Source organism: Patagioenas fasciata, chromosome 1 (assembly GCF_037038585.1).
Source record: "Patagioenas fasciata isolate bPatFas1 chromosome 1, bPatFas1.hap1, whole genome shotgun sequence".
Taxonomy (NCBI): Eukaryota; Metazoa; Chordata; class Aves; order Columbiformes; family Columbidae; genus Patagioenas; species Patagioenas fasciata.
The window spans coordinates 87193844-87208401 of NC_092520.1; the positions used below are offsets into that span (position 1 = coordinate 87193844).

The 14558-nt window shown below is 35.7% G+C and overlaps 1 protein-coding gene across 3 annotated transcripts in view; it reads left to right on the forward strand.

Moving 5' to 3' along the window:
• Positions 1–14558, forward strand: part of NCAM2 (neural cell adhesion molecule 2) — a 295266-nt gene that overhangs the window by 19136 nt on the left and 261572 nt on the right. The gene's annotated exons all lie outside the window — the stretch shown is intronic.

Consider the following 14558-nt stretch of genomic DNA (forward strand, 5'->3'; position numbering starts at 1 on the left):
AAGGAGGGCCACAAAGATGATCACGGACCTTCTCCTGTGAAGACAGGATGAGAGAGATGGAGTTGTTTAGCCTGGAGAAGAGAAGGCTCTGGGGAGACCTTAAAGAAGCCTTCCAGTACCTAAAGGGAGCCTACAAGAAAGCTGGAGAGGGACTTTTTGCAAGGGCTTGTAGTGGTAGGACAAGGGACAATGGCTTTAAACTGAGAGAAGGTAGATTTAGGTTAGGTATAAGGAGGAAATTCTTTACTGTGAGAGTGGTGAGGCACTGCAACAGGCTGCCCAGAGAAGCTGTGGATGCCCCCTCTGTGTTCAAGGCCAAGTTGGATGGGGCTTTGAGCAACCTGGTCTAGTGGAAGGTGTCCCTGACTATGGCAGAGGGTAGGAACTATATGATATTTAAGGTCCTTTCCAACCCAAACCATTCATTCCATGATTCTGTGGAATGCCATACCTTCTTTTTAAAAGGTAGAAGGAAGGTGTCTGGCCAGTACAGCTTTGCTCCTCTAACATATACCGTATGCAATACTATATATCTGTGTGTTTTTAAATATATATATCTCATGTAGTTTTCAAATACAAATAACTTTGTGTAGTTAAGACATTGTCCCAGACTGCCATGAAATCTGTTCTTTCAATATGGTATACAAGTCTAGTAGTTCACTTTTGAGGAAAAAGTGTTCACGCAAGGTAAGAAAGAAGGCATCAGGGCATGGTTAAAGTATCTGCTTGGTGCAAGAACAAATGGATTTGAAATGTCTGAACAATTTTAGTCTGAAAAATATAAGGATTACTTCCATCCATAAGAGGAAGGAAAATGTGGAACAGCCTTTAAAATGATGGTTGTTTAGAACTAACTGATTTTACGAAGGAGGTAGAGGGATTTGAGGGGAATGTTGTGCCTACAGAAAGACTCTAGAATATTTTACCCCAAACCTACTTTTCTATTGCAGTCTTGATTAAGTGTTTGGAATTAAACCCTGGCATTTATTCTTTAAGTTTATGTTTAGCAAATCAAAAGACCATTGAAATTAACTATTTAATAATGTAATAACAGTTAATAATTCAAATAATTCATACTAAATAATAACATATTTGTTCAAGAAATTGTTTCTAGAACCTTCAGATGTTTAAAATCTGTACAGTGATTTAGCATGAAATGAGAATTAGCTCTGTTTCCACTCATGTCATTTTCTCATGAATTAGTGATGATTAATTAAGTTCAAAATCTGAGATTAAAAATAGGTAGCATTTCACTAGTACCTTGAAGATACGCCTTTAGGGTCTGCTCTTAAACACCAAAAGAAATGCATTCCCAGAGCTTTGACTTCATAAACTAAGTAGCAGTTCTTGAACTATGGAAATGACAACCATTAGAAACACAAAAGCATGATATTTTTTTTTTTTTTTTTTTTTTTTTTATGTGGAACTGACAAAACCTGTTCTGGGATGTTTAAAGAAGAATCTAGTATTTAGGGAAGTCATAGTCAAGTAAGCTTCACCAAACTGTCACTGAAAACATGAAATAAAATGATCAGTGTTTATATTCTCTGCAGACATGATCGGAGAAAGTGACTCATCTTGAAGAGCAAGAATTTTACTTGTGAATTTGTGTATGTTTTTAAATGATTAATGATACGATGCTGGAGAATTGCTGTACTATCACATTGCAACCTTGTATACCTAGTATTCTAGTATTTAATATAGACTAACTGTTCTCAGGTTTCTGGAAACATCTTTCTCATTCTGGTTTGTGTTCAAATACTTTACCAGGCGTATGCTAATTCATGGAATTGCATCATAACTCCAATTTAATACATCCTTAGTTGATACATCTTGTCAATATTTCCTTATTAGATCTGAATTTTTAGCTTTTTGCAGAATACTAGCCACAGGATTTCTACCTGTATTTGCTAAACTAAGTTTAATTCATTGTGAGGCTCCTGATTTAGAAATAATGCACTCCTTTTAAAATCACCTCTGAAACATTTAATCTTCACCTTGATAGTTTATTCTTCAATTTATGGCATAAAAACTTGTGTCTGAGGAATATAGTATAAATATTTTAAGTTTATTTATTTGTGCTAATTTTCTGCTTGCATTGTCATAATTCTGTGTTTCTTTAAACAGATAACCAAATATAATTAAAAATACTTCATATCTCTTGTGATATCAGTATATTTTTTGTTGTGCTCTTTGCCCAGAGAGGAATTTCTGTATTACAAATTAAAACAAAAAACCACACTCTCTCAAATACATACTATGAAAAGATTAATTTAAAATAAGAATGTGAAGCAGGTGCTTTCAAGAGCAATTACATATGAAAATGACTATAAAAAACCCCCAACCAAACAACAACAAAAACAAACAAAAGACTCCTGAAGGACTAAACCAAAACTAAAGTGTCATGAAGAATAGGGAATGACATCTTAAATATGAAGACTGCTCAATTTTAGTTTTTGTGTAATACTAAATATCTGATAAATTATCTAAGTCCACAGCTAGATGTTTAAAATTAATATACATTTTTTGTATGACAAATTGTCTCCATCTTTGCTTTTCTATGCAATTTGTTGTAAGTTGAATGTGGTTTTGTTTTTTAATGAACCAATTATGAACTTCTCCACCAACCAAACTATAATCCTCTTGATGGCAAAGCTTTTCTACTGGTGTCTGTCCTTGGAGACAATGATATGTTCTAGATACTGCAGTGTCTTTGGCTGGAAATTTCCAGAGGGCCAAATTCAGATATAGTATCTTCCTTGCTTCTCAGCTGCCTTTACCTTTTCCTCCTTGTCTTCATTACCTACATCCAGCCATTTAATGACAAAAGAAATGCTCACTCTTTTTCCCTGTGATCTAAGGCAGGGAGGTGCATGTGAGTAGATTTTGTTGCTAGTGCAAATCACAAAAAAGGCAGGGTCACTCTACTACATCATTCGATTATTGTATTTGCTAATGTTTGTTTTCTAAAGTTGTTTGTATTCCCCTGAAAGTACATATTGCATCCTGAAGCTACTCAGTATAAGTGGCACAACAGACCTTGAGGAAAACAATGTACCGGTCCCATGTAACACTGTCATCTGTCTCTGTGAAGAGAGCAGGCATGTATTGTCTTTGACAATCAGGGTTTTTTACTGCTGTCATTTAAAATATACACTTGTCTTCTTTCTATTGGATATGTTAGAGAAGCAGCAGTTCTGTCGAACCAGTTGCATGATCTGGTTGCCTCAAATTATTATACTTTGTCTTTTGTTTCTTTTAAGTGGTCTTTCACATATACACACCCTCCTTCAAGTGAGATGGTGTAATATAATGCTGTAGGCTTGCATTTGAACTGTTTCTCCAGTTTGACTGCTGCTGAGACTTTATAATGAATTTCTGTATGTTATGAATTTTTTAACATAAAATCTGAGAATACTTTCAGAATATTTTTTATCGAGTTCTGATGTCTATATATGTTTATGTTGGCAGTAGGTACAAAGTATATCCCAGAGTTCATATTCTGTTTTCATTGTTTCATTTACAGTAACAAATTTAAATTAAGAAATTCTTCCCACTGTCTCTATACATAAATAGGTAACTTATTAAATTATCTCCACCTGGTGGCAGTATGTCATAGCTAGCAACAGAGTAACAAGAACTGGAACACTTTTTTTTTCTTTACAGAAACATAGCATCAAAGCTAGTTAAATCAGATGAGTCATTCCTTAAAAAAACCTGTAGATATGCATGAAATATTTTAAAGCTGAACTGTGGTGTCTTGTTTGTAATTTGGTGTAAGCACTATGTGGATCTTTAACTGGTAAGTATCTTATGCATAAATGCCTTTAAAATGTAACTCAGTTGCCAAAAGCTCTGTTAGCATAACTATATTAATGCCTGCATTACTTAATTTAAAAAGTACTGTGCAGGTATTTTCATGGGTAAAGTCAACACTCAGATGTGTTTTACATATATATTCTACTTATTCCTGTAGTTATAAAATATGGATCATGTTGTGCAAAGTTTGCATAATGTGTTTTCTTCAAGCATATTTTGTAGTCTGTTGCAAAGAAATGCTCTTTGCTGAAGTGCTGAATTGCCAGTTTTCCTCAGTGAAGAAAGGAAACTTTTAGAACAATAAACTATGTAATTAAAATGTGTTTATAAGAACTTACCTACAAGACTTTTCACAACAAAGTTGTCAGAACAAGGTTTGCATTTGAAGTTATACAAGCAATTCCATATTATTTAGGAAAAGTACTACATATGATTGAGATTTTTACAGAAAAATATAATTATTTGCCTGTCCACAGCTGAGTGATTATTTTGTCTTATAAATAAAAGAATCTCTTATATGTTACATATTTACATCTCTATCTAAAATTTCAAGGGTACTCTATAGAGTGATTCTGAGGGCACAGTTGGAAAAGAAATTAGAGATTATGCTGTATTTTCAAAAATTCTTACAACTGAAGGAAGCTACAGCATCCCTGGGTGGTGTCAAGTGCTTTGGCTAGCTTAATTCTCATATGAAAGATTCCTTTAACATTGGAAGAGATTTTTAAGGTAATGTTTTTTCCTGTAGAAACCCATTAGATTTTCTCTTTTTTGGGGCCTCAAAAAACCACAAACACAGTTTTAGTTACTATAGTCTGAAACTACAATGGTTGTGAATTTACTGTGTTGTTTCCCACTGCTTCCTTGCCCCCCCACAATAAGAAGTCATAGTGTCAAAACATTTTTTGTCAAAGCTGATTAACACCTAAGAACTTGCTGCTGATTGAGAAGCTTTTACATTTGTTTATATGTAATTTTATTTGCTATGTTATATTTATAGACATTGACTGAAATAGAATCACTTTTTTAATATAATTTTTAGTATTAAAAATTATAATTCTACTTCTATTTGGAAAGGAAAACTAAAACTTACCCTTTTTGTTGTTGAGTTTAGGTGGTAGCATACGTTACTTTGGATAGTCTGTGCAGTGATAATTATTTTGATATAGCTACTTACAAAGTATACAGGCTTGTGACAAATTCTTTATTGGTTTAAATACAAGTCTAAAGAACTTACAGATTTAGAACCTCATATGGTAAAGCTAAAAAGTGGTTTTTAAAGATTAAAAAAAAAAAAAAGAGAAGAATAGGTTAGCAGCAATCTAAAAGGAAGCTTGTATCTTTGTTGCAAAGTCCATGGTCTGTTCTCAGGGCTTGATGTGTGCGTGTGTGTAGGTTAGTGGTTCCTTTTTTGTGTCTAGATGAAATACTTCTTAAATCATTGTCCTGGGTAAGAACTAAAGAATTGACCTTTGCTGAAGTCATCTTAGCCTTAGAAAGCCACAGAAAATGTGGTCTATAAGCACTAAATAGAAAGAGCAAGAGACACAAGGTAGTTAATTATAATACTTACTGAAAGCATCAGTTATGTCTGGTGAGACTTAGAAGGTCTGGTTGTGCTCACCTTATTTTTCTGTAGCTGTCAGATGCATAAAATCTGAATTCAAGGAAGAAAGGGGAAAGGTGAAGAATCCCAACCAAGCAAATAACATTTATATAGCAGAACAACCAATCTCTTACAAGCCATATATGTGGCAATACTATGTTGATTTGTCATGCTGCATTCATCTAATAGAACTGACTAAGGCAAAGTTTCTATTCGGGTCTCTTTTCTCTGTATATTGAGCTTTTCTGTGGGGAAAAAAAGGCTTCCATTTTCCTCTCATGTGTCAAGTAGTTTCTAGGCTGGTAAGGTATTTATGAATTTATCAATAAATTGTTTTTATATAAGAGCTATAAAAATGAAATATTTAAAGAGTAGCTGCTATTTATCTACTTGCTTTCTTCATTTATATGGCAGCGTGTTTCAGCCTGTAGCTGTTGAACTGACCAGCTCTGAGTAGATTAGGTAGTATCAGCTATAGGGTAAATAATCCTCATTAATGGAAATAAAATTTAACAAAAGAAGGATTTCCTGCTGCTTTATTGATGGCAGATATTTTTATTATAAAAAGCTGTCACTACTTTTATCTTTTTTTTAAATTTTACAAAAATGAAATAAGAAACACTGAAGATTTGTCAAGGAAGGTTTGATTTGCCTGACAGAACTCTTGAGCTGGAAACTTATGGCCCAAGTCAGGTACTCAGATGTCTTCATAGCTATTCAGAAGTTCAGACCACCAGATTCCCAGTTGCCCATTTTCTCTCAGCAAATTATACCATTTGTAGGTCTGATGCTTTGTGTTGTCATTCTGGGAAAGCAAGAGGACTTCTTCTGTGGCCTGCTCATTCCTTTGTACTTGTATGGGGTGAAGGGACATAGCAGCCCTGTGAAGCCTGCTGCCTCTCTTTAACCATCATGACATGAAAGTGAGTTTTTACTTCAACATTAATTTTACCACTTGCTATGTCGAGGAAAGAAAAACTTGAAGGTATAGTTCTCAAACTAGACAGTAATAGACTTCATGAGAGAGTGATTCTTTTGCAAAGTCTTTTCATCTTGATTTTTTTCTCAAAGTACTTTTTTTTTTTCCTCTCCTGTAAAATATTTTAACCTGAAATAATCTGTGAAAAAGGGGCAGGTTTCTGAAAGCAAGCACTTCCTCAGGGTAAGAACAACATAAATCTAACCAAAGAACTGTATTGCTTGAAGTCATGTTCTTGCTTCTTCTGTACAGGGTATATGCATTCAGCTGAGTCGGTAGTGGAGCTTATTCTGTAAACTGACTTCTAATCCCTGAAATATTTTACTTTGATCCTACAAGTATGCTGTGGACTTATGAATTGTAAATGTCTGTTTAGAAAGACCTTTAATAAAAATTCTTGTCCTGTGGCATGGAACTTCATTTCTTCACTGTTCATTTTAATATTGACGAAATTAAGCAAATCTAAACAGCTGAGTGTTTATGAGGTGATATACGTTCACTTATGTACTTGCTGCTACCCCCAAAAATAATTGTATAATCAAATTTTGTGGATAATATCTCGGATGATGTACCAGATGGTTTAAAAGCTACAGGATGTCAACACTGTTGAGATTTAAGGAATTATTTCTAATTGTACAGTAGTTAAGACTGGTTCATAGGCTGGTTCTAATAAAGGAAATTTCTCCTTCCTTTGCTTCAAAACCATTGGAACACTTTTACCTTTTAGTCCTCTTCCAGTAATGTATGAATGAACTGAAATTGCCACAGCATATCCTTGTCTGGCACTTTGTGTATATCCTAGTATTTAATATTTTGCTTTTAGAATAATTATGGTTATGCAGCACCATTTTAAATATATAATGCATTTTTCATACCTTTTTCTGGTGTCCTAAGTCAAGAGAGGACATCAAGGTAAAATTTTACATTACCCTTTATTTACTAAAGAAGTGAAACTAGGACTGCTGGTTTATTGCTGGTTTTGCCAGGATGTTTTAATCTGGGGGAGACTGAATCCATACTGTGTCAGAAAGACAGATGAGCTCTTAAACACTCAATTGCTTTTCTGGTGGTTCTCAATCTTGGAGTTCATCCAAATGTATTTCATGGTGTGTCTCAATATAGTGCCTGTTACTTTGGTGCTTTGGGTTGAAACAAACTTTTCTTTAATAGCAGTGCTATTACAGAGAATAATGTGAAGCATTGTGTTTGTGGTTGGTTGGTTGTTTGGTGCGGGTGTGGTTTTTTTTTTTTTAATTTGTTTTCCCTTCTAAATTCCTAGTCTTATAAAGGGATATAAACTTCTTCAGTCAGGAATTCATGAAGACCATATAGAGGGGTAAAATTAAGTAGCTACACTATTTTAGACAAGTATGCGTATAGTTTTAATAAGACTGAAATTTCAAATGCCTAAGCCACTATGCGTTTCTGGAAAAGTCAGAAGGTGTTACTATTCTGTATTTTATAAAAAGTCAGTGGCAGGTGCAGCTTTTCAATTCAAATGGGTATTTTGGGGATTACCCTGAATTCCTAGGACTCATGTTTGTGTTCTATATTTGTTCTGAAACCCTATCTGTATTGCTTACATATGTAATACTGCCATTTATGACTTTTGCTTCTGTTTATCAATCATAGCCATATTTGTGGCATAGTAAAACTAGCACTGTCTTAAAAGTTAAAGCTGCAGCTCAGTCTACATGGTTTTAGCATTTAGTAATTCATACTGAAATTCTGCGTGGTCTTGTGTGTGTGGCTTTTGTGTGTGGTGTGTGTGTGTGTTTGTTTGTTTTCTTGCCCTCATCAAAGTGCTAAACATTGCTACATTGTCATTAACCACAGAAATCATAATTCGTATTGTGCCTACCTGGGTACGTGGTAAGGTGCATACAGCAATAGAGGAGTTCTAAATTGTAGTGATTTGAAGGTTTTGTAAACAAAATAATTTTGATCCTTTAATTGATTCTCAGAAGAATAAGTTAATGTAAAAGTGTGGTACTGAAATAATCTGAAGATTGTGGTGTGCTTTTATTGTAATGCTTAGAGAGACTTCTTTTGTAATACTTTATGTGAACCATCATATGGGCACACTGACATACAGTAAGTAAAGGGTATGATACTTTGTACATCTGTGATCATATGATCATACTCTTGCTCCAGATAGGGAAAAAGCTAAATTGCTGAGTTCTGACTGTTTGTAAGTTTTCGCTGCATACAGAGGAGGAAAAAGGCATCTTATACTTTCAAGTCAATTTGCAGTCTATGTGCATGACCAGTTTGGGGATTAAAAATGCCCATATACCCATCTCCAGCTTGAAAATGTGCAGAAGTCAGTTCAATATTCTAACAAGATCTTTCTTTAATTACTCAAAAGGTTTGAACTTTACGTTAGTCACAACAGTGGAAGTACAGGACAGGTCTAAGAGGAAGAAGTGTGGTAGATTTTTATATCTATATTTTATTATTACTCCAATTATGTTTACCAGTTTCATCAAAATGAAACAAATGTTTTTTGTGTTTAAGGTTGACAACTTCCACAGTGCTTAATACTAGTAGAAGTAAGGAGTTAGTCATCATCCCAAAGTCTTTGCCAGCAGAAGTATGATGTCTGTGGTGATGTTGTCTTCTTCATTCTTGGGTCTACTTGAAACATTTGTAGTGCTTAATCTAAAACAGCTACTTATGTACTCTAGTTTTTTTTTTTTTTTTCTTTATAATCCTTAGGGCCATTAGCAAAATCCCTACATGTTATGAGCTGTTGACTAACCATAGGTATTATGATTGCAAGAAATTAATTTAGGAAAAAGTCACCTGACCACCTGACCATTAGATGACTGCTGTCACGGTTAAAGTAAAATCAATTCAGGCCAATACAAGTCAGAAGTCTGTTACCAGAGAAGCTAATGGAAAATCATATTTACTTTACACCTCTATTTATTGTGAAGAGGAACAGTTAATCTATCTAGTTCTTTGTACTTAACTTTTGTTACATATCTTTTCTCTTTTGAACTACACCATCATTCTTAAATAGTCTTCTTCTCTTTATGAATTTCTTGAATGGGTCCAAGAGCATGAAAAATTACCTATTTCAGTGAAAGATTAAGATTCAGTTAACATTTACTGGGACATCCTTCTTTTCCTCCAGGTAAGTATGCAAGTAGAAGTGAAAGAATGATACACATTGACCATCCCCAAACAATTAACTTTTAAAAAGCAAAAGAAAAATGGCAAATAATTGTGTATTTGCCTCTCTTATTTCTCTCTTAAATGCTTCTTTCTGGTCTATCCATCAAATCCATGTATCTCAAATTTAGAGACGAAGATGTTACATGTCAGTGTCAAATGCTTTGCACACATCCAGTTAGATGATGTCTGTTGCTCTTCCTTTATCCATCAACACTGTAAGCCCATTGTAGAAAGCCACCTAATTTGTCAGGCATGATTTGCCCTTAGTGAAGCCATGCTGGCTGTCACCAATCATCTCCTTATTTTCCATGTGCTTAATGCAGTTTCCAAGCAGATCTGCTCTGTGATATTGCCAGGCATAAAGATGAGACTGACAGGCCTGTACTTCCCCAGGTCTTCGTTTTTTTCCATTTTTAAAAATGGGGCTATGTTTCCTCTTTGGTTCCAGTCATTGGTACTTCAGTGGACTGCTACGACTTATCAAATATGAGGGATAGTGCCTTAGCAACTTCATCCACCAGTTCTCTCAGGACCCACAGGTGCATCTCATCAGGTTCCATGGAGTTGTTCACCTTCATGTTCCTTAGATGGCCTCAAACCTGATCTTCTCCTTCAGTGGGTGGTTATTCCTTCTCTTAGTCTCTGCCTTTGCCTTTTGCAACTCAAGCAGTGTGGCTAGAAAACTTGTTAAGGAAGACCGAGGCAAAAAGTCATCAATGTATTACATTGAGAGAATACAAAGAAAATAAATAGCTGAAAATCTGTAATTCCCTTATGAAACATTGTGAGCAGAGTCTGTTAATTGTGTATATATAAATAAGCAGAAATCTACATATAAGCTTAGCAATATGGACAAATGATAATGATAAAGTTTATGCTTAAAATAAATTTTCACTGCTTAATTTTGTAACTTGTTAGAAAGACATCTGAAATTCAGCTTCAGAAGTTAGTTATCAGTTTCACATAATGTCTTGAAAAATAAAATGATCTAATGCAAGCACATTTTAGTGGTCCTTGGAGATTTTCGTCATTGCTTTGATCAGTTTTAGTTTTCTGGTTCGCAGGAGACCATTGGCAATATTCTCTTGTTTCTGCCAGGCAGTAATTAATTTTGCCTTTTCATTTCAAACCCGAGTAATAGCTTTGCAACTTAAATTCAGTGAGATAATACTGTCTGCAGAAACATTATTTAAAGATACACAAGGGGAATAAATGAAAGTTTTGAAACTGGCCAGAGTACAATATTTGTTTAGTTCTCTAACTAGGCATTCATTTGTGCAATTCTTTAACTGTGGCAGCACCTGGCTGGTTTTTAGGTACCTAGATCCTTTGCAAATCTAATTAAATCAAAAAAGGGGAACTATTGAAGTTAATTGGCCAACAGTGGAGTGTGCTGTAACTTTTAATTTTGCTTCTCACAAAAAGTTTTCTATGCTCCAAGTACTCTTCTGCACATCCTTCAAAAACTCTGCTAGTTTCTTCAAACCACCTTTACCCCTTTCTAGCCTAGTTTGAGTGAATTTTAATATCATTCCTTAAGACATCACTAATTATTATGAGTACTCCATATCTTCTGTGGTTGGTGGGTTTTTTTGGGGTGGGTTTGTGTTGTGAGTGGTTGTTGTTTGCTTGGTGGTGGTGGGTGTTTTTTGTTTGTTTTGGTTTTGATTGTGCTGGGTTTTTTTTTGTTTTGTTTTTATTTTCTTCCCTGGGGTCTGCAGCTATCCGATCCTTTAATTTTGCTTCAGTAGAGATAACTTACTTGTTCTTGTTGCTGAATGGCAATGCTCTATTTTTTACTTACAAGAAACAAAATTTGAGTCTGTAACCAGTGGTTTTATCCTCAATGACAACTGTCAGCTCAGGCAAATGTGATTGTAAACCCTAAAGGTACTCCTGAATTCTATACCTCTAAGTGATCAGTAACCTTTACAGAAGTCAAGAGGGAACAGACATATCATACAGCATATTTTGCTCACCATAAGAACGGTGAGAAATTATTTTTAAAAAATTGTTTTCATTAGAAATTTATTTATTCAGCTACTGTGATGTTTAAAGATGCATTTGTGCTGTCATTTGTCTCCTCATGGGCAGTCTTGATATTGCTTCAATTCCTCACCTACCAAAACTGTTAAAATTATTCTTTTTCACAGTGCTATACTTTCAACTCTTGGAAAAGTGCTCTTAAATGTAAGTAGTACAGCAGAGGCAAACATAAGTTCAAACTTCTTCTGTGGTGTCTGAAAAAAAGCATGAAAAGCAGAAAGAAGCTACACCTGGGAGGTGGTAGGTTTCTTCAATAGACCATGTGATCTTTCAGGGCCCCACTTAAGTCCAAACTCAGATTGAACCCCAATACTGTTCCATATCTGGATGTTGCTAGTTGTAGCAATAGAAGTGTTAATACTTGAAGCATTTCTCCATCATACGCAGTTGAGTCTCAACTTTGAAGAGATGATTTTGTATGTTAATGTATTTTTAATTATATTAAAGTGGATATATGTATGCCTGAGCAGAAACAGTTAGGAGAGGAACTGAGAAAGAAGTAGATATGCATCGCTGTGTTGCATTTATGCAATTCCTGTTCCTTGGCAATACGCCAGGAGGAAAATTTCACACCAAGCAATCTGAATTGTAGTATTAGTGTCTCTTGGTATACTAATTTGATGTCTAAATAAACTCAGTTAATGCTAATTCTAGTATTATGCCTTGTTAAGGTGATTAACCAACCTCTGCAATTCATCTGTCACCTAACATCACTTAAATTTCTCCCACAGTCACTGTTTCAGCTTTCTAATGACAAATGTCTAGTACAGTAAAACATTTTTTGCAGCTTCTGTGTACATGTCCTTACACATACAGGCTCACACAATTCTTAAATGTCTTTTATTTAATAAGACAAGTCCATAATGGTACCCAAAATAGAAACAATATCTATAAGTTCAGATTTTCAGTTTCTCAGACTGAATTCAAGAAATCAAACAAGCCAAATAAGTACTTGTGAAGGTCATCCCATTTCATGACAAAGTTTGTCTCAGGGAATATTTAGAACAGAATTTTTCTTTTTCATCACTAAATGATAATAAAAGCAGCCCTCTTCTTCATTGCTTAAGCTTCTGCATATTAACTGTGAGATATCAACTACTTCCTACAAAATTTCTGGTAGCTTGGAGAGGTCCTTGTTTTGCTTCTCTAGGAAATATCAGTGATGGCAGGAGAACAGCTTCCCAAGATGTTAGTACTGTGCCATCTCTCACTCTAGTCTAACCACAACTATACAGCAGCTTGTATTTGGTTATATTTTTAGTGGTATCATCTAATGGAAAAGAGAAATACCTTTTTCCTTCTCTCAGCCTCAGGGACACTGTCAAATATTAGCTTACATTCTGTGTGATTTTTTTTTTTTTTTGATGATGTCACAGAGGCACCCCAAAAGTTAGTTTAGACAGGCAACAAGCTCCAAACAGGCTTTATTCAAACTAAGGCTGTTTAGCAGAAAACCAACTAAAAATGCTCAGTGGAAGCGAGGTCAGGCACTGTGGGAGGACTACAGAGATACTGCTTGCCACTGCAGGGAGGAAATTTGTGTAGCCAAAGCTCAGTTAGCATTGAAGATGGCCAGTACTGTGAGGGACAATAAAAAGGGCTTTTTAAAATATATTTATGGCAAAAGGCAAGCCAGAAGTAACATTTACCCATTGCTTGATGAGCATAGTCACCTCATAAACAGGGACATAGACAAAGCCAAGATGTTTAAAGCTTTTTTTGCCTCGGTCTTCAACAGCAATGATGGACATGGGGACCCACAGACCACCAGGGTGGGGAACTATGGTTGCGAGAATGGCAAACTCCCAATCGATCTGGAACTTGTGTGGGATTTGCTACTCCAGATAGATCCCTACAAGTCAATGGGGCCTAAGGGTATTCATCTAAGGGTACTTAAAGAGCTGGCTGATGTCATAGCGAGACCTTTCTCTGATTTTTCAACACTCTTGGGAATCTGGAGAGGTCCCAGATGACTGGAAGCTGGTAAATGGTGTCCCAATACACAAGAAGGGCAACAGGGATGACCCCAGCCTCACTTCTCTTCCTGGCAAAATTATGGAGATTATTCTGGGAGTTTGAAGTATGATGTGGAGAATGAAAATTGCCGGCAGGATCCCTTTGAACGCGACTCCCGGGCCGGGTGAGAGTAATGCGTCCAATTCAATATGAATTTAACATCAGTACCCTTTAATGAACTCTTAACAACACTGAATATCAATGTCTACCAGACCATGTTTTTCCAGCCCTTATATACTCTTTACTCAAAGGCCATGCGGCAAGCGCAGGCTACGATTGGTTACACTTGCAGTCACTCTTCCCCCCCCCCACTATGGTAATTAGCTATAGTGCACTGTCCACAGACTGTTCATGCGCAGCGGCGACGGCGCCCCTCCTGCAGCCTGGGTCGAGGGCAGACCAGCTTCTGTTTACTTCCCTTCTGTCTTTGGTGTCTCCAGGAAAACCTTCCGTGTAGGTCTCAGCCACATCACAGCCACATCAAGCTCTGGCTTGTTCACAGCACACAGCCAGAACTCTCCACAATTCCTCCTTTTTTTTTTCTTTTTGGACAAGCCAGGCTTGATTAGCTATGCGTTCTAATCCTTCTTTGATACGTGATTAAAAAAAAACTTATACATAACATATCAATAACAACAATAATCAATGTAAACAATGTACTTTGCAATAAACCCTTAATCCACCCCCCTAGGCCAAGCCAATTTGTTACTCTTTTAAAACCAAAAAATCAATCGGTTCAATTTCCTGTGGCTCTGGCCCTATGGAAAGGCGATCATTGCAATTGTCATGGTTGTCAAACCATGTGCTAATATTTTTCTTCTTAGTAAACTTGAGGTATTCCATTGCCATTTAAATATCGCAATGGATTGATTAAACAAATTCCAAGAACTTTGGTTTAAAGGTACTCAACAT